This window comes from Paroedura picta, chromosome 15, assembly GCF_049243985.1.
Source record: "Paroedura picta isolate Pp20150507F chromosome 15, Ppicta_v3.0, whole genome shotgun sequence".
Classification (NCBI taxonomy): Eukaryota; Metazoa; Chordata; class Lepidosauria; order Squamata; family Gekkonidae; genus Paroedura; species Paroedura picta.
The window spans coordinates 5,090,543-5,108,597 of NC_135383.1; the positions used below are offsets into that span (position 1 = coordinate 5,090,543).

The 18,055-nt window shown below is 51.7% G+C and overlaps 1 protein-coding gene across 4 annotated transcripts in view; it reads right to left on the reverse strand.

The window, feature by feature from the left end:
* Window positions 1-643: 643 nt before the first annotated feature.
* The window catches only part of MORN1 (MORN repeat containing 1), a 91,256-nt gene continuing 73,844 nt past the window's right edge, over window positions 644-18,055 (reverse strand). For 2 of the 4 annotated variants that reach the window (XM_077312385.1, XM_077312393.1), the window contains one exon: window positions 14,956-17,796. The gene's annotated coding sequence lies outside the window, so the exon portion shown is untranslated. Of the gene's footprint in view, window positions 4,077-8,541; window positions 8,906-14,955; window positions 17,797-18,055 lie in introns of those variants that run through there. The other 2 variants (XM_077312389.1, XM_077312386.1) reach the window with 2 other exon arrangements.

Sequence of the window (18,055 nt, forward strand, 5' to 3'; positions counted from 1 at the left end):
CTATTCTTCCCCATGTGTCGTAATTATGGGCACAGTTTGGAAGAACGGGCTAATTAACGTCCTGAAAAGTAATTCCTCAAGTTCATACTGCGTTAAAGAAATACATTGGAGGCCTCCTTCACCCAGTGGCAGCCCCCGGGGGGGGGGTCAGGGAAGGGGTCCCGGCTTGCCAATATGTTAATTTGATTAAAGACTAGCTTGCTTGGTTAGAAATTTTAAAAAAGAGGAGAGCTAGAATGGCACGGAGAGCGCTGGGGGGGGGGGCGGGGAGAGAGAAAAGAAAATGCTCCCGGCGTTCGTGGAATCCACTCCACATCTGCGGCTCTCTAAATTACGGATACAAGATCTCTGTTTCGAATAGCTGACAAGGTTACCAGCTGGGATTTTACACTCGGTTCAATTATTTTATATTGTACCTTCAGGCTCCATTCCAAAGTGACTCTTAAAGAACAATCAGACACTCTCAATAGGCAATCAAACCGAAATTAGAACAAGGTTACAGACTTTGAATTCCGGCGGTAACTTCTATAGATGGCTTGTTTCTCTCCCCCCCCCCCCAAATCTCCCCTTGCTTGGAAGAGAAACAATCAGCAGCCATATAGAGAAATCTGCACCCCTCCCCACCCCCAGGCAAGAATTTCCCCTCCCCTGTAGGCTTGCTAACCTTCGGGCGAGGCCCGGAATTCTCCTAGAATTACAACCCATCTCCAGACTGCAGAGATCAAGTCCCCTAAAATGTGGAGGGAGAACTCTCTGGCGCGCTCCTTTTATCCCCGAATTCTGCCTTTTCAAAGCACCGTCCCTAAATATCCAGGAATTTCCCTGCCAGGAGTTGGCAACCTTTTCTGCATTGATTAAGCCTTGGCTGATGCATAGCAAGGATTCTGGCCAAGAGGAGGGAGAAACGGAAGGTCAGGCCCTGGATGTCACCTGTCCTGACCTCGCCCAATTCTCCAATAGCTGCTCACTTGGTCCTCAAACCAAACAGAACGCTTGATCCACAAACTGATTTACAGAGACCCTGTGGAGCTTTCCAGGCAAAAGATGGTTCAAAGGGTGGCTTGCCATTGTTCATCTTGGTGGTCTCCCCTCCAAGGACCCACCACAGTCAACCCTGCTTAGCTTCTGAGATATGATGAAGAGAAGCCAGCCTCAGCTATCTGGGTCAGAGCTTATAATTACTGGCATGTGATATAATTATTGGCATGGAACAATGCAAGGAAGGGGAGGCCATGGTCAGCCGCTCTGAGACTCTTTCCGGTGGTGAAAAGGGGTGTTAAAATGATTGGCATCTCAGACCGGGTTGACCCCAAGTAGGACTAGGATGGGAGACCACCAAGAAAGTCCACTGTTGCAACGGAGAGGCAGACCGCGGCAAAATGCCTCTGCTTGTTTCCTGCCTTGAAAACCCTACAGCAAGGATGGCCAAACTGTGGCTCTTCAGATTCCGGTGGACTACAATTACCATGAGTACCTGCCAGCATGGCCAATTGGCAGGGGCTCATGGTAATTGTAGTCCATGGACGTCTGGAGAGCCATAGCTTGGTGGCCCCCTCTGCCCTACAGGGTTGCCGCAAGTCAGCTGCCACTTGACACCCCATCCCACCACCAGATACCGCCCCAGACAACCTCCAAGAGGCCGAAGCAGGTCAGGTCGTGTTTCCTGTCCTCCACAAAAGCTTCCTGGTCGGGTGTCGGAGTGACTCTTGCTCCTGCTGGCTCTGGATTGCCTCCGCTTTCTGCTGCCCGCCTGCTCCTCATGCCTGGAATAAATCTGTACCTAAAAACAGGAGCTTAGCTGTCAAATGTACCTATTTTGGGCAACGCAGAGCTCCACCATATGTGGAAACGGGGGGACTGAATCTCACAGCCGCCAATGTCTCGGCAGCTGCTGCTGCTTGTGTGGACTTCCACGCGGCTGGTGGTGGGGATGGAAGCCGCTATGCACAGTTTGATGGCACATGGAAAGAGCAGCGTGCATACTGGGAGGTCAAACCCGACAGCAAGCTCGTGACTCAAGAAATGTCAAGCGGGGACTAGATTGCCCCGCTTCTCCCTCCCTTTCCCACAAAGAAAATGTACTCTGGGCTGCATTCTTCTCCTCTTTTGTTCTCATTTCGCCGGAACTCTTCAAGTGAATGTCAGAACTGGAACATGTGCAGCTCGTTTTTAGCACCTCCATTTCCTCTGCGTCTAGGGTGGGCAGCTCTAGGTTGGGAAATACCTGGAGAATTAGGGGGGCAGGGTAAGGAATGGGTGGGATTTGGGGCAGGGAGAGGCCTCAGGGGAGTCAAATGCTATGGAGTCCCCCCTCCACAGTAGCCCTTTTCTCCAGGGGAACTGACCTCTTTCGGTCCCACCTCAGGATTCGCATCCCCGTTAGAGCCTGAGATGGATCGGATTTGGGGAGGGACTGCTGTGGGGTACACAGACGAATGAAATGTGATGTTCACATCAAACTGGGATTCCTAACTAGGCACATGCAATTTGTTTTGGATTGGCTAAAAAGTACCCAAATCAGCCTTGATTTGGGCACGAATCGGTCGAATCTGGTCCGAATCACATTCTCCCCCCCCGATAAGTTTAATTAGCCGAATCAACCTTGTTCGAATCACCGAATTATGATTCGGTATGATTTGTCAATTTGGACAAGCGGCCGTTCTGTCTTTAAAAGGAAAGAGATTGCCCCAGAGCTCCATGGGATGCCGACAGTCTCCCAAATCTGTTAAGCGGATGACAGGCCCAGTGCCTCTTCAGACAGCTGTGGGCACTCAGCCTGGATGCTGGTTTCGGCTAGGGTAGCTAACCTCAAGGTTCCCCTGAAGCAGATGGCTGCTTTGGAGGGTGGATTCTGTGGCATTGTCTCAGCCGTAGCCCCTGACCTCCCCAGGCTTCACCCTCGGTTCCTCTGGGTTTGCCCAACCTGGAGCTGGCCACCTCCTCTGCTGCCCCGCACTGCCAGCAAGCACTACCTGGGGCCTGCCGCCTGTGCTGCACCCCCAGGATGCCTGGAGACAGGCCCAGCCATTGCCAGCGGCTGTGGAATCACAGCGGCAGCGAAGGGAGGAAGCAGGAGAGGGGCGAGAAGGAGAAGAAAGCGGCAACCCACGGTGCAATGTCGAGAAGCTCCCAACCCTCCAGCGTCTCGTTCACCGGAGCATGCCGCTCTGGCAGTTTTCGCCACAGCTCTTTCTCCAGGAATGTAAACAGTGTTCCTCACAGCGTCTATGTTATGTCTCCCGTTTGCTATAATTTCCTAAACAGCGCGGCTGCCAAGAGCACTGAGTGTGAAACTTTCGGAGAGCGAGGTGAGAGCGCCGGGAGCCGAGCAGCTGAGCGGGCGCCGCTGGAGGCTGCCGGGAGCAGAGCTCCGGGAGTGGCGGCGGAGGGCGGGAGGGGGCAAGAGGCCGCAAGGCGGAGAGCCGTCTGTCATCTGGGGGCGGCCTCGGAGCCCAGTGTGGTGTCCTGGTTAAGAGTGGCGGCCTGTAATCTGGAGAGCCGGGGTCGATTCCCCGCTCCTCCTCCGCGTGCAGCCAGCTGGATGACCTTGGGCTAGGCACAGTTCTCTCAGAGCTCTCTCAAACGCATGATGAAGACCAGAGAGGCTTGGGTTCAAATCCTTGGCTATCCTGACTTTAAACTCAGCTATGTCCACTGAATGGGAGAGATACTTCCGGGTAGTTGTTTGCGTGAACAAGATCTTGGGGGACTTGTGGACTGTAAGCTAAATATGAGCAGACAGGGTGATGTGGTGGTAAAGAAGGCGAATGCAGTCTTGGGCTGTATCACCAGGGGCATCACGTTAAAATCACAGGATATCTTAGTCCCGTTGTATACCGCATTGGCCAGACTTCACCTGTGTGCAGAGCCGTGTGTGCAATTCTCGAGGCCTCACTGCAAAAAGGACGTGGACCTTTTGAGCCTGGCCGCTGCTCCTTGCTCTGAGGACACGGATCCTGCAAGCGTCTCCCTCTAGTCATCCATAAACAAAAGAGGAGCTCTCTCTCTCCAGACAGCTTGGAAATCCGGGCCCCAATTCTCCCACAAAGTGTTTGGCATCCCCTCCTCGTCCCCAACTGAAAAAAAACAAAGCTTTGTTATACATCATTGCAATTTCTCACACTCATCCATTAGGACTGAGGCTGCTTTCCAATTAAGGAAATCGCAGGTGATGAATCAGATGCGTTTTAGCCAATTAATCGATTAATCCATTAAAGCTGCAAAAACATACTGTGGTTATGAAGTGCGGGGGGGGGGGCCTCATTTGGGCGTTTCACCTGTGTCAGAGCAGCTGCAGCCTGCCCTGCAGGGTATGGAGGGACCAGCGGATTGGGTCCCTGAGACAGGAAATGCCTACCTGAGAAAGAGGGAGGCCCTCCTTTGCCTACCACTGCTCAATACAGGTGAAGGGATTTGACATTACATGGTCAGCAATACATGACATTACATGGTCAGGTGCCTCCAGAGCCTGGCGTGTGTGTATGTATGCATGTAGTCATGTGTGCATGCGCAAGAGGATGGGATGTGTCTGCATCCAAGGAACAGCCATGGGAAAAGATGCTCAGGGAGACGAGGGGCATGTATCTGCATTATGAAACTCACAATGATTTTTTCATCGCCTTCTCCAGACTACAACTCCCAGGATACTTTGTGGGGGCGAATGCCAGCAAAACAGGTAGGAAAGGAACCGAAACGCGCATTGGAGAAATCAGAAATCTGGGGAAGATGGCTAGCAGATGCCGGTCGGGTTCCACCCTCCGCGCGGCTCTTCCGCAGCGTGGGTTCTCTTCCAGAGCACGGAGGAGCTTCCGCCAAGCCCTCTGCGGTCATGCCGTTGTCTGAGCCAAACATATAATCATAAAAAGAACCACAGACTTTTCTTTCCCAGGCCTTTTGTGGTCGGAAGACGGTCTGTCGCTTTGGTATCTGATCAGCTCCTTTTCTTCCAAGGGAGCGGGGTGAGGAGAAGCCACCCGAGAACAGGGGGACGCCACTGGCCGGGGTCTCCACGACCCCCGTGGCCTCCCAGCGGTGGTCTCCATGAAGCCAGCCGTGCCCCAGCCTACCTGCACAAAGTCTACCACAACTGTGAAGGGGAGGGCTAACAATAGAGTACTGATGGTTAGGAGGAGAAGGCAACTGTGCTTTGAACAACTGCAGTGTGTGTGTGTGTGTGGGGGGGGGGGTTGCAGGAGCATCAGTGCTGCCAGCAGGGGAGGGGAGCTTTCCAACGTCACCCAGAAGTGACATCAGCATGTTGGAGACATTGAGGAGCGACACTCTGGCTTTTGGGTAAGACTCTATGATAGGATTTGCTTCGAGCCATAGAGTTTTGTCACACACACACACCGCCCATGACCTCAGCTTTTTTTTATATACTCTGCTTTTCACCACCCAAAATGGCTTACAAAGACCTTTCCTTTCCTCTCCCCACAACAGACACCCTGAGAGGCAGGTGGGGCTGAGAGAGCACTAAGAGAGCTGCTCTGCAAGATAAGCTCGACGAGAACTGTCACCAGCCCAAGGTCCCCCAGCAGGCTGCATTTGGAGGAGGAGTGGGGAATCAAACCCGGTCCTCTAGATTCGAGTCTGTCGCTCATCGACAGCCACCCCCCACCCCCTCCTCCTTGCAAGCTCTCCTGTTTAATTCAAAAGCTGAGAATCAGGAAGGGGTCGTTTTCTTTTGCCTCTTTCATTGCTTCGAAACTTTTGAAGGCGGGTGCAGGAGAAGCATGTGTACTTCATTATCTGAATTCCATATACTGTTCCAGCTTGTCACTGCTAGCTGGGAGTAAACTGCTTGGGGCTAGTTTTTTTTCTTTTTTCTTTTTTGGTAAAGCTTGTTTTATTTCTTCACCCCCCCGCCCCCCCCCCGCTGCCCCCAACACTGCAATACCAAATGATTGCCAAGCGCAGATTCAAGCATGCTGGTCTTTTATGGGCCATGTTAAAAAGTTATTAGCTCCCACTGGAACACGGCTTCGCTCTCTTTTCCCACCGCAAAAACCAGAGAGTTAAGAAGGCCCTGCTCTTTAAGGCTCCCGTATTCGGGCAGCCAGAGGGAACAACCGAGAGTCTCAGGTAAGGGAGAGACGCGGCAAGGAGTGGGTGCCTAAGAACAGCGTCTGTGAGATGCCGTGTTGAAGAGACTTCTGCTGCTTACGGCAGGGGTAGTCTACCTGTGATCCTCCAGATGTCCATGGAGTGCAATTCCCATGAGCCCCTGCCAGCGTTTGCTGGCAGGGGCTCATGGGAATTGCAGTCCATGGACATCTGGAGGACCACAGGTTGACTACCCCTGGCTTACGGGATGTGCCAAAGACATGATGTGCCCCCAATGGGTCACTTGCCTGTACATACAGGTGCTATCAGCCAGTTATATATCCGCACAGTTGAGATAACACAAGAATTACATGCGCATATGCTTTGCGGCTCACTGTTAGGTTTCAAAGCTCCAATGGAGATGGGCAGAATCAGGAATTCTGAGCAGTTAGCGCAGTCTTTCTCATCTTTTTTCCCCCTTGAGAACCCCCTGAAACATTCTTCAGGCGTCAAGGAAGCGCGGAAGTGCTGCAATCGTGCAGGATGCAGTTGGGAAGCAGAGCTTTGGACACGCCCACCCGAGGCCCCTCCCTTTCCGACCCCCTCCAGGCCCATCATTGGCCATTGGGTGTGTGGGGGTAAACATGACCATAGATGGTCACATCACCCAATAAATGTTCAAAAATACATGGAAAATTAATTCCACCCATTCCAGCCCTTCCAGAGCTGTCAAGTGACCCCAAGGCTTCATGAAACCTTGGTTGAGAACTTCAACTATAACTTAAGCTACCCAGACCTTTCCCACACTCTGGAGTGACTCCTGATTTTTCTGCGGAGTGGACTGACAAGCATCAAAATCAGTCTTCTACACGTCTGCCCTCTCTGTGCTTTTCTGCACTTTTTCTTCTGCACGTAGTTGAACTAATGCAGATTTTTTTAATGCCCTCAAATATCGATATAACACTATAGTGAACAATGATTGTTTAAGCAAGTTCTCTGAATCCCCAGGTTTCATTTTCTTTTAAAGTAAGTCTCTAGTCCCTTCCCTCGTGAAGATACAAGACAAAAGGCATGTTGATAAAAGGCATGTCACGGGTGTTTCAGCGCGTCTTTTAATTCTTTTTTAATGCCCTCAAATATCGATATAAGGCTATAGTAAACAATGATTGTTTAGGCAGGTTCTCTAAATCCCCAGGTTTCATTTTCTTTTAAAGTAAGTCTCTAGTCCCTTCCCTCATGGAAATGCTGATACTTTAAAAACAAAGTTGAAATCACTGCCAAGAGATGAGGCCAAGAAAACCAACAGGAACATTATGTGGGGCGGAGATGTCTCAAAATTGGCTTCTGGAAATGCGGGGGAATGGGGAAAACAAACAAACAAAACCCATCAAAGTGAAACTAAAGGCACACAAATGTAAAAAGTGGGATAAATCGGTGGGATTTATCCATAACGAGAACATTATGAAGAGACTAGCTAGTTCAGATCAAAGTTGGTCTTGATAGAGGTGATGGTTTCAAAATGGTGCTCGACCCCAATGCACCAAATCTGGAAAAAGTGCGAAAGTTTGAGCATGCAACATCTTATTTTTCATTTTTCCTTCCCAGTTGTGTTCCTTTATGACTTAAAGGGGAAGTGGGGGGAGAGCATGCAAACATCCCCTACCTTTTCATCTGGCTAATTGCTTGACTAAGCCAGCCAGCCACAGAAAAGGAGGAGAGGCGGATTAGCTTTCCTTCACACTCCTGGCAGGTAAGTCTCTCGGGATCTATTACGGGCATCGAACGAGCAACGGCCTCTCACTCTGGGCTTGTTGGGAGCCCTAAATCCATTAATCTTTATCACGCTTCAGTTCTGCCACCTCCCACCGGGCTCCCTCCCTCCCTCCCTCTCCTTCCAGGTGGGCTCCTGGAACGGCCGAGGACACCGCTCTGTGTGTGGCAGGCCGCAAACACGACATGGCTGCTCTGCCTCCCCGCCACTCCTCCACCCTCTGCGGAGCTCAACGCCGCAGGCAAATGGAGTCTGAGATGGTGCAGTGAACTTGCAGCTTCGGAGCGGAAGGGAACCAAGAGTCCTGTGGCATCAGCAAGGCTGCTCTTTTTGAAACAGGCAAAGACCTTAATGGGTTTCTATATCTTAAGTCTTTGAGTTAGTTGCCTTGCTCACAGTCCTCAGGGGAGAAAGTCACATGCGTTTGCTGGGGTGCCAATAAAGGAGGGATGGATGGATGGATGGATGGATGGATGGATGGATGGATTGAAGGAAGGAAGGAAGGAAGGAAGGAAAAAGAGAGGGAAGGAAGGAAGGAAGGAAGGAAGGAAGGAAGGAAAAAGAGAAGGAAGGAAGGAAGGAAGGAAGGAAGGAAGGAAGGAAGGGAAGGAGGGAAGGAAGGAAAAAGAGAAGGAAGGAAGGAAGGAAGGAAGGAAGGAAGGAAGGAAGGAAAAAGAGAAGGAAGGATTTCCCCATTCCTCCCCAAATTGAGACCTCAAGGCCAGATATGCTGTTCCACTCTCCTTTATGCTTGGGGGTGATTCTTTTAGAAAACGTTGAGCAAGGCTGTGAAGTGCAGGCTGGCACGTGTGTGTCTGTGTGTGTGCGCGGCGCACGCACACACAGGCGCACGCCAGAGCAGGGTGTGTTTGATAATGAGAGCTTTAGCCGTTTGGCTCCTGGTCGGGATAGATACGGTGGCACGCTGCCTTCATGTTATAATTGCATCTCCGTGCCTATTTCCGTGAAGGAATCCAGGGGCACCAGCGTGCCAATCAATTAAGCGGCTTCATTGGCACTCATTACGTTGATTAAGTTTGCCCTGGGCTCATCGTAAGCCAGGACGATTTGAGAGCGAACCTTTGAAGTAACCTGGAAGGGGGGGGGGGAGAGGAAGGGGAAGGGAAAAAAGAGGCGAGAGAGAAATGTCAGTGCTCAGCAGTTTCCGCCCGCCTCCTGCCCTTCTCCTGCCCACCTGCTCCGCAGCCACATTTTAACCTGCTGAAACTTGCGTTGGGGGAAAAAAACCAGCATTGTTCTCTTTTGCCCTGTTCCAGGAAGCCAGTCGAGAGAAGACCTTCCCAGCCGCCGGGGTCATGTGAAGCCCTGAGGTTCCTTGACGGCCCGGGAAGGGTTTCCCGAGTGGCTGGGAGTGAATTAATTTTTTATGGGGTTTTTTTGGGTGACAAACTGTTTAAAATCAGTTCTACGGAATTGCTTAATTTGCTCTCTTAAGTGAGGCAACGGATGTTCGTGGGCCGAATATTGTCCACCGCCCCGAAACGACCTGCTCGAGGGGTGGCATAAAAATCGAAGAGAGAAGGAAATGACAGAGGCAAGAGTTTGTTCTTATCCTTGCTAATAGTTTTTGCTTTTCGATTACAGGCCCCCTCCGGCCGCAGTGAGGCCGCTTCGGGCGGGCCGGGAGCAGCGCGGGCGCGAAAACGTCAACGGAACAGCTGTGCCCCGGGTGCCCTGAGAAGAAAAGGGATGCCCCTGTGAGGGGGAAAGCCTGTTAGACAGATTCCTTTCTCAGTTACCGGCCAGGAAGTCTTTCCTCTTGGGCCCCCTCTGGTCCTCTCGGATCCGCACCCCGACCCCTTCCCGCCTGCCGTTGACGTTTTTCCGAGCGGGGCCCTCTCCTCTCCTCTCCAGCTGCCCTTCCATTCACTGTCACTCAGCAAGCTGATATTCCGCAGGCCTGGCTGGAGACAATGAGGCTTTTCATGGGGGGCAGAAATCAGATCCTCCGCCCCGGTAGCCCAGCAGCTGTTGGCTACAGGAAGGAGGTGCCCCCCCCCACCCGCTGGCTCTTCCGTGTCCCACAAAGCTCAGGTTTAAAGGGTCGAGGGGAGATGGCCGTGGAAGGGGACTGCAGAGGGCTAGCCGGAGAGATGGAGACGCGCTTGAGATTGGCTCTCCGCTGGAGGTTCCGTTGCCCCGATCTGGTCCGTTTGAGGATGCTTTCGTTTAGACCAAGTCAGAACATAGCCTTAGCTCAGCGTTGCGGGCTCTGACTGGCAGCGACTCTCCAAGGTCTTTGGAAGACAGCCCTGCCCCAGTTACTTGAGGTACGGACAGAAGAGCCCTGCCAGATTAGACCCAAGGTCCGTTGAGTGCAGCGTCCGATTTCTTACGGCGACACTCTGGGGAGCCTGTAAGCAGAGGCACGGAAGTCAACGCCCTTCCCGCCTTTCAGCCCTCCAATCACTGGTGTTCTGCCTCTGAGCGTGAAGCCTCAGGTTCGAATTCACCCTCTGGCCGTGAACGGCACTGGGAGCCCTTGGCCCAATAGTTCTTCCTCGATCTAAACTGCCTTACAGGATCGTCGGGAGGGTGAAATGGACGAGGGGATAACCGCCAGGCCCGCTCTGGGCTCCGTAGCCACCGGCAAAATTTATAAGCAGCCCTTCAAAAACTCCACCGCGGTGTACCATCTTCTGCTCGGTTAAGAACTACGGCCTGTCTCCAGGCCTTGTTAATAAATAATTGGAAGGATAAATAATTAAAATATGAGAGCCAGAAGAGAACTTGCAAGGACTCCCGGGGTCTCATTCTGCCCCACAAGGACCCCTTCCCTTGGCTGTTTGTCCCCCGCAAGCCCTCCTGCTTCCCCCCTTCCTCCCCGCCCCCCATTCCTGCCTGCATTGCTCAACATGAGGTCGACGTTGGAAGCTCCAGGCGCCTGCCGTGGTCCTGCCTGCTTTGCATTCCATTACCGAGGCAACGTTGACGGCATGGGGCCCTTGGCATTCATCACGTAGACAGTGGGGAGGAGGGAGAGGCTGAACCTTACAAGCGTCTGCCGGGATGGTACCCCGCCACCCCTCCAACAAGTGTCTGCCTGCTCCTGGCCTCTATCCCTACAGACCCTTTCTACTTAACCTTGATCAGTCTAACCCAGGGGTAGTCCAACTGCGGCCCTCCAGATGTCCATGGACTACAACTCCTGGGAATTGTGTCCATGGACATCTGGAGGGCCGCAGTTGGACTACCCCTGGTCTAACCCTCACAGAATTGTCAACGTCCAGCAGAGGGTTCTCCAGGAATTCCAGCTCATCTGCAGTCTACAGAGATCAGTTCCCCTGGAGAGGGGCTTCTATGGCATCAGACCCTGCTAAGGTCCCTGGACTCCTCAAACCCCCCACCCTCTCCAGACTCCAGCCCCCCAAAACCTCCAGGAATCCTCCAACCCAGAGTTGGCAACGTTACCATCTTGAGAAAGCTCAGGTATTGATAGGGAATGGTTAGGTGGATCAGAAGACGAGGGTCGACCCGGTTCTGTAACTGGAGTCACCTTCTGGTCTCCCCGTGCCATTGTTCCTCCTCTACACCCAAGCTTTTATTCTGAAAGCTGTCCAGAAATGCCAGGGAAGGAAATGAAATCAGTGTTCCCAAGGAAATGCTCCATTTCCCAATAATTAAACTTTCCTGGTGGCGTGCTTTGCGATCGTACAAACTGGTCCAGAGGGGGAGAGGGTGAATGGGTTTCTTGGCCAACCTGTTGTGTCAGTGCCAAGGGTTGGGAGCAGAGTTTCTTTGCCCTCCTCCCCCTAACACTCCCCAGTGTACCATTGTACCAGGGCAGGACACATGGTTACCATAACCCTGGACAGATACGTATCCTGGATGCTTTAGGCTGATCCTGCATTGACCTGAGGCTTGGGGATTTTGTGAAATCAAGAGACGACTAGGGATGTCTCCATTCCGACTGTTTTGACCCGGACGTCCACACTTGGCTTCTTGCTTCTCCTTTGTGCGAACCAAACTTAAATTAAAACAAAATCTTGGAAGCGAAACCGGGTCAGCTCTGGTTAGGACTTGGATGGGAGCCCACCATGCGAGATGCAGGCTGCTGCACACAGGAGGACAACGGAGCCCCCGGTGGGGTTGTCTACGTAGGTTGCGACTCGACGGCCCACACACGCAAAACAGGGAACGTTTGGTTGCCAGAATAGTCACCTAACGGGCCAGATCTTCCGAAACAAAAACCAAAATAATTAGGGGGAGGGGGGAAAGTAGGAGGATTTCCAAAAAGTGTTCACATTGTTTTGTGCAGTTCAAGCATGAACAAAAAGATCCCTCTGACTGTGACGGAGTTCTCAGGTACCCTGAAAGTGGCTCTCTGGCCCCTGGCCAATGTTCCTTGTTCTTGCCTATTAGCCGTGAATGCTGTCCTCGCCATTCATATTTTTCATAACGTGATGGGCCTTCTCTACTCTCCTGCGTTCATTAATTCTTCCGTGGTGTCACCGCACTCTTCCAGCCATCCCTCTTTGGCCTTTTTGGTAATTAGATGGTTTAATCTCTTATAATCCTGCCTCCCCCCCCCCTTCTTATCTTGCAAAGTTTTAAAACCTTCTCTGTTTTGTCAAATCAGCTATTTCTCCGACTATCTTGCCCTTCTTGTCTTTCTCCTTCTCGGCCCTACATGTTCGTTTCCCCCTGCTTTTATCCGTCGCCTTTCAACTGGTTCCATTTGATTTGAACATCAGAATACTCCTCTTCCTTTACATGCTCTGATGTTAGATTTTTTTATACGATTGTAGCCGCCGAACATTGCTTGAAATGCTCATTTCATTAAAAAAAAAAAAAAAACTTTCTACACAGCCATTCAGGGTTGCTCAGTGGAGGCAGGCAAACCACCGCTGAAATTCTCTTGGCTAGAAAACCCTACAGCTGGGGGCGCCAAACTCTGGCTCTCCAGATGCCCAAGGACGACAATTCCCATGAGAATTGTAGTCCGTGGACATCTGGAGAGCCACCGTTGCCCTACGGGGTTGTCAAAAGTCAGCTGTGATCCAGATTACTTGGTCCCTCTGCTCTCTTCAGAGATTGTGGCATCCTGAGCCAATAACGGAAGTCCCCTTACACTGGGTACGGCAATGGTGCCCATCCTTGTTACAAGAACAGCAGCCATCACTGGGTCCATGAACCTGACCGCGGTGCCTAGATCCATGGTGAGGAGGATCTGCCCTGACAACCATACTGCTGTTCCACATCCTGCTAGCTTGGTCAAGGCCACTTTCTCTTCTCTTGCTTCTGCGTAGCTTGGGGGTCCCTAACGTGGCACCCAAGGGTGCTACGGTGCTCAGCAGCGATTCCCCTGGTGCCTTCTGTTATTGGGCGTCTTCGTTTATATTATTGACGTTTTCAACCACTGTGATAGTGCCCACGGCCATTGGAAGTCAGGAGGGCAAGCTTCCCATGATCTTTGTGTGATTCTATTCCCCACCCACTGTCTCTTTGCCTCCAATCGAAGTACAGCTAATACCAAGACTGATGGATCATCGTCTTGACCGTGAGAGTAAGCCGTTCAGCATGGCTGCCGCACAATTCTTTTTCAAAGTAAGGAGGGATGTTTCATTTTGGCTCCGCCTCCTCTGGCAGCCATTTTGGAGTGGCACTCGTAACTCCCTTTCAAAATTCCAAAGGGGCTCACAGGCTCAAAAAGGATGCAGACCCCTGACGTCTGGACCTCCCTGGTTGTATTTGCCATCTAGTAGGGAAGGGGGGCAAATATGGTGGGTGGCATTCCCCTTCTCTGCCACCCATAAGCACATATAAAAGGGGAGGAGCCAAGCCCCAGCTAGTGGAGCCCGGAGCTGGCTGGGCAGACTACGGGCCTTATGCCTGACGGGAAATGGGAAGGCCAAGGGAGGTGTGTGTCGCTTCTTGGGAACTCATGAGAAAATGGAGCTGGCGCTTTAAAAAGAGATGGCACCAAGTTTTCCAAGTTGATCTCTGGGCCCCACCCTGGGTGGCAAATCTCGGCTTGGTGCACCAAGACATCGAGGCACAGGTGAAAACCGGAGGACAGAACGCCGGAAACAAACTCCTTAAATATCGCCAGGCCTGGAGTGAAGGTGAGGCGAGAAAGCAGGGCTTGGAAGAAACATCCCCCCCTCCCTGGCCTTGACCGGGCCCATAACCAGCTGCCTCCTCCCCCCCTCCCACCGGGGCTCTTGCCAAGGGAAGGCTTCCAGGGTTTCAACCTTGGTGCCTCCTGTCGAGCAGAGGATTTCTCGCGCCAGGCCTGGAAGAGGGCCCGGGGCTGACTGCCCACCCCTCCCCTTTTGGAATCCGGCTCAAACTTTGCTGCCACTTCCATGCTTGGCAGTCAGGCTCTTTGTTTCTTGTTTCTTTATCGGGCGGGGGGGGGGGCTTTTGAGACACATCAAAAGGCACGGAGCCTTGGCTGGCTCTTCCCGGAGAGAAGCTGCTTCTTTGGGTTCTGTGCTGACTCTTTGCTTTGGAAAGGAAATCAAACAAGCGGCCGGGGGCTTGCCAAAGCTCTCTCGCCTCCCCCCCCCACACACACACACAACCCAGCCCCCTACTGTTCTGTGATGCTTCCCCTTCTCATTCTCTCTCTCTCTCTTCCCTCCCAGCTGGATAGGCTTCTCAGAACGCCCGCCCTGCCCCCCCCCCCCCCCCCCCGCATCCGAACTCTCCATCCGTAACGTTAATGGCTCAGATGCCGGAATCAGGAAACCAGGCGGCTTGCCAGCTGTTGAGTCGTCTCTATTGCCGCTGCTTAGGAGATAATTGGCCCGCACGGCCCGGGTGGCGGTGGCGTTTGTGGACAATTAGCTTGCTTTGCAGGGAAGAATAGGCCTTGATTCGGGAAGCCCTCGAGCTGCCGGGCCTGGGGCTGGCTTCTCCTCCTCCCAAAATGTGAAAACCACATATGCCAAGGTTGCTTGATTCCACCCCCCCTGCCCCCCCACCCCAAGTAGGGGAGGGCAAAAAGCCTCCTTGTTTCCGGCAGACACGAAGAAGTTGGGAGGGTCTTGGTAGGCGGCCTAGTCAAAAATGACAGCGGGAACGGGAGGATCGGGACCATCGGCTACGGATGTCGGTTGCCTCCCAAATCGCCCACCCAAAGAGCCAGATTTGCACTGCGACGGCTAACCAGCCTCTGAATTAATGCATATTTACTCTTTATGCTGCACAACAATGCAACACACTCAATAAAAGAAATTGCAATAATAAAATAACAAAACACAGTAAAAAACAAACAAACAAAAAACCCCAAAACTCATCCTCACCCCCTTTGCACCTTCTGCCAGGTACCCCAGAATGGAGATGACATCAGGTAAGGAGAGCCGAGAAGGAGAAGGTAGAGGGAGGCCCATAAAACTTCTGGGTGGCAAAACTTACTAGGAGGCAGGACTGTCTACCCCCAGGTGGGAGCTGGAGTCCTGGACTTCCAAGACTCACGTGCCTCTCAATGAAAAATACCCACAACAGGGAGAAAACGAGAATGTCAGGCCGGAGGGGGAAGAGTTCGAATTATCTTTCTCCCCTCTCATGCTCACGTCCTTAGTATGGAGAAACATTCGATCACGGGGTCCCCACTGGACGTCCGCTGCGGCCTCGCGTGAGCACAGACCGACCACCCTGGTGAGAACTTGTTCGGAGCTCCGCAGTTAGTTTTGCCCCGTAAATTCCCGGCCCCGCTTCCGCTCTCGGTGGCCGCAAAGTGGAAGAAAATTAGGAAAAGTTTTATTGTTGACTGCCTTCCCAGGGCTGCTGGCTTAGAAGAACGCTCCCAAATGACGTCAGGAGACCGGGATGTCAGAAAGTTCCACAATTGAGTTTAATGGTTACCCAGAGTTTTCCTGCGTGCCTATTAAAATCCATGGCCTTCAACGCTCTTGCGAAGTGCGGGAGGGGCTTCAGACAAAGGTAGCTGCTCACCCATAATGACGGAGGGACATTTCTGTTGAGGCTGGCCTCTGGCTGCCTGCTGGATCTTTCGTGATGCCCAATCTTAGCTGTGCAGTTCAGGCTTCCTCTAAAAATGGGCCCAAGTTGAAGCCTTCCGAATGGATAGAATATTCTCCCCCAAGGCCTCCGCAAGACTTTGTAATGCCGTCTGATGGCTGGAGGTTTTCTCTGCCCATCGCCTTTTGCGCCATCTCAGAGAAGGGGTTCCTGCCTCAGAGGCAAGACGTGTGCTTTGCACATGTAAGGTCCTTAGTTGGAATGGCTGACGACAACAGCAGCAACTAAGACAGACAGCTGGGCTAAGGCGCGTGGTCCTGTGCCTGCTTAGGAGAGCGTCCGGAGTCCGTGGGCGGAGGCCATGCCTTGCCCATAGATGGCCCCCCGAGAACAAGGAGCCCAGGATTTCACCTGGGGCTTCGTGGGCCTGCTGCTGCTCAGAAGAAGAGGATTCTGGGCTAGACAAATCAAGGCAATGCCTGGTTCCATTTGATACGTCTTCCTAAAGCTGCACCCCCCACCCACCCCCACACTGTGGCCAGATTTGGTTGCCGACCGTTTTATTTTGGGGAAACAGGTTTAATTTCCCCGAAGGGACGGATTCAGGCAGCGTGTTTTGTGCGGCTGAGAGTAGATCCCTTTCTGAGCTGCCCTCGTCAGTAATTAAGTTGTTGTTCAGGCTGGGTATAATTGCTGCTGTCTGCTGACACCGTCCTTCTGCCCGCCAGATGTTTCCTCTGTGTGTGTGTGTGTGTGTGATCGCACGCCTAAACATCTTGGGAAGCCTCTCTGATGGAACTATTTTTAATTGGTAAATAGAAGGAAAAGAGGAAATGATGGTTTCTTTTCTCCTTCCTCCCCCCCTCCTCCTTCGGAGCACTGCAGCGAACACATAATCCCTCTACCCAACCGGAGAGTTCTTGGTTGCGTTTTCCGCCTACAGCTTTACAGTCTTAAGGTTCTTTTCATCCAGTTTGAAGCTCCAGCATCTCAGTGATGAGGTCAGGCTTGACTTTACAAGGAGGCGTTGCTAGGCGGTGAAGTGCACGTCACATCCAAAAAGCTCCCCCCGGATGTCCCCTGGTGAAAGGATCTCAGGTAACAGGTGAAAGGAAGATCCTCCCCCTTTGATGATCCTGGCGAACTGCCGTTGTTGGTTGGAGTAGACGATTCTAAGCTAGATGGCCTGCTTCTGAAGAAGGTGTCCTTGTATTTTTATATAAGGCTTTTCATAGGGTTGGGCTTCTTCTTCATGGAGATACTTCTCCATATGGTGCTCACAGCTGCGGTGAGTGCAAGGTAGGGTCACCATCGCTGGGTTGGGTTGGTATTTCTGGGTGAAGCACCCCAAGGCCATGTATATGAAGCACAACCTGTTCCCTTATGAACCTATCCTCATTCCTTACCTAAGTATGTTCAACTGTCTTATTCCAAGGCTGGTCAATCTAGGGACACTAGAGGTCATGATGCTGAAGAAGGAAATGACACAGCACCTCCAAAGATCCCTTGTCTAGCTGCCAGACAGTCCTGGGTTCTCCACAACACACGTGGTATGATAAATAAATGTTGAATTAGTTAATCATAAATTCATTCACCTAGATAAAGCAGGCTTTTTGGCACAGCATCAACGGAAAGATAACATCAGAAAACCTATAAATATGATGAATTATGCAAAGAAAGCCAACAGGAATAGCTAGTGATATTTTTAGAGGTTAATTCTGGAGAGGTAGGGAAAAAAAAGCTTTTGATGGTGTAGAATGGCTATTTTCCTTTCCAGCTCTGAAGATACTTAATTCCGGGGAGAAATTCTCTTCTTGGATCAAAGCCGCACCAGCAAAAGCAAATTAAAAATCTGCTTTAAGTTCTGGAATTTGTCCAAAGAATTTTGTCTGTTACATTTTTATCCTACCCTTCCTCCAAGGTGTCATCTATGGTTTCCTCTTCTTCCGCCATTTCAGTGGTTCCCTAACTGGTGCACCACAGTGGACCAAGGATGTAACTCGTAGGTTTGTCTGTCTTCCACGTCAAATTGGCTAAAACACAAAGGAAAAAAAAAAGACAGAGACTGACACATTGAGGAGATAGTCTGCTTCTTCCTTTCCGGGAGACGATACAAATGGATTCCTGATGCTCTCTTAGCCCTTGAAGTCAGAAGATCCATTTGGCATTCACTTAGCTCTTGCTGTTGGACTGAGATCTTCACATGTTAACATTTATTTGCACATAAATCCAAAGTATTTGTTTTAACTTTCCTCCCGGCCTGCCACTTCCCTACCTTCAAATCGGGCCTGT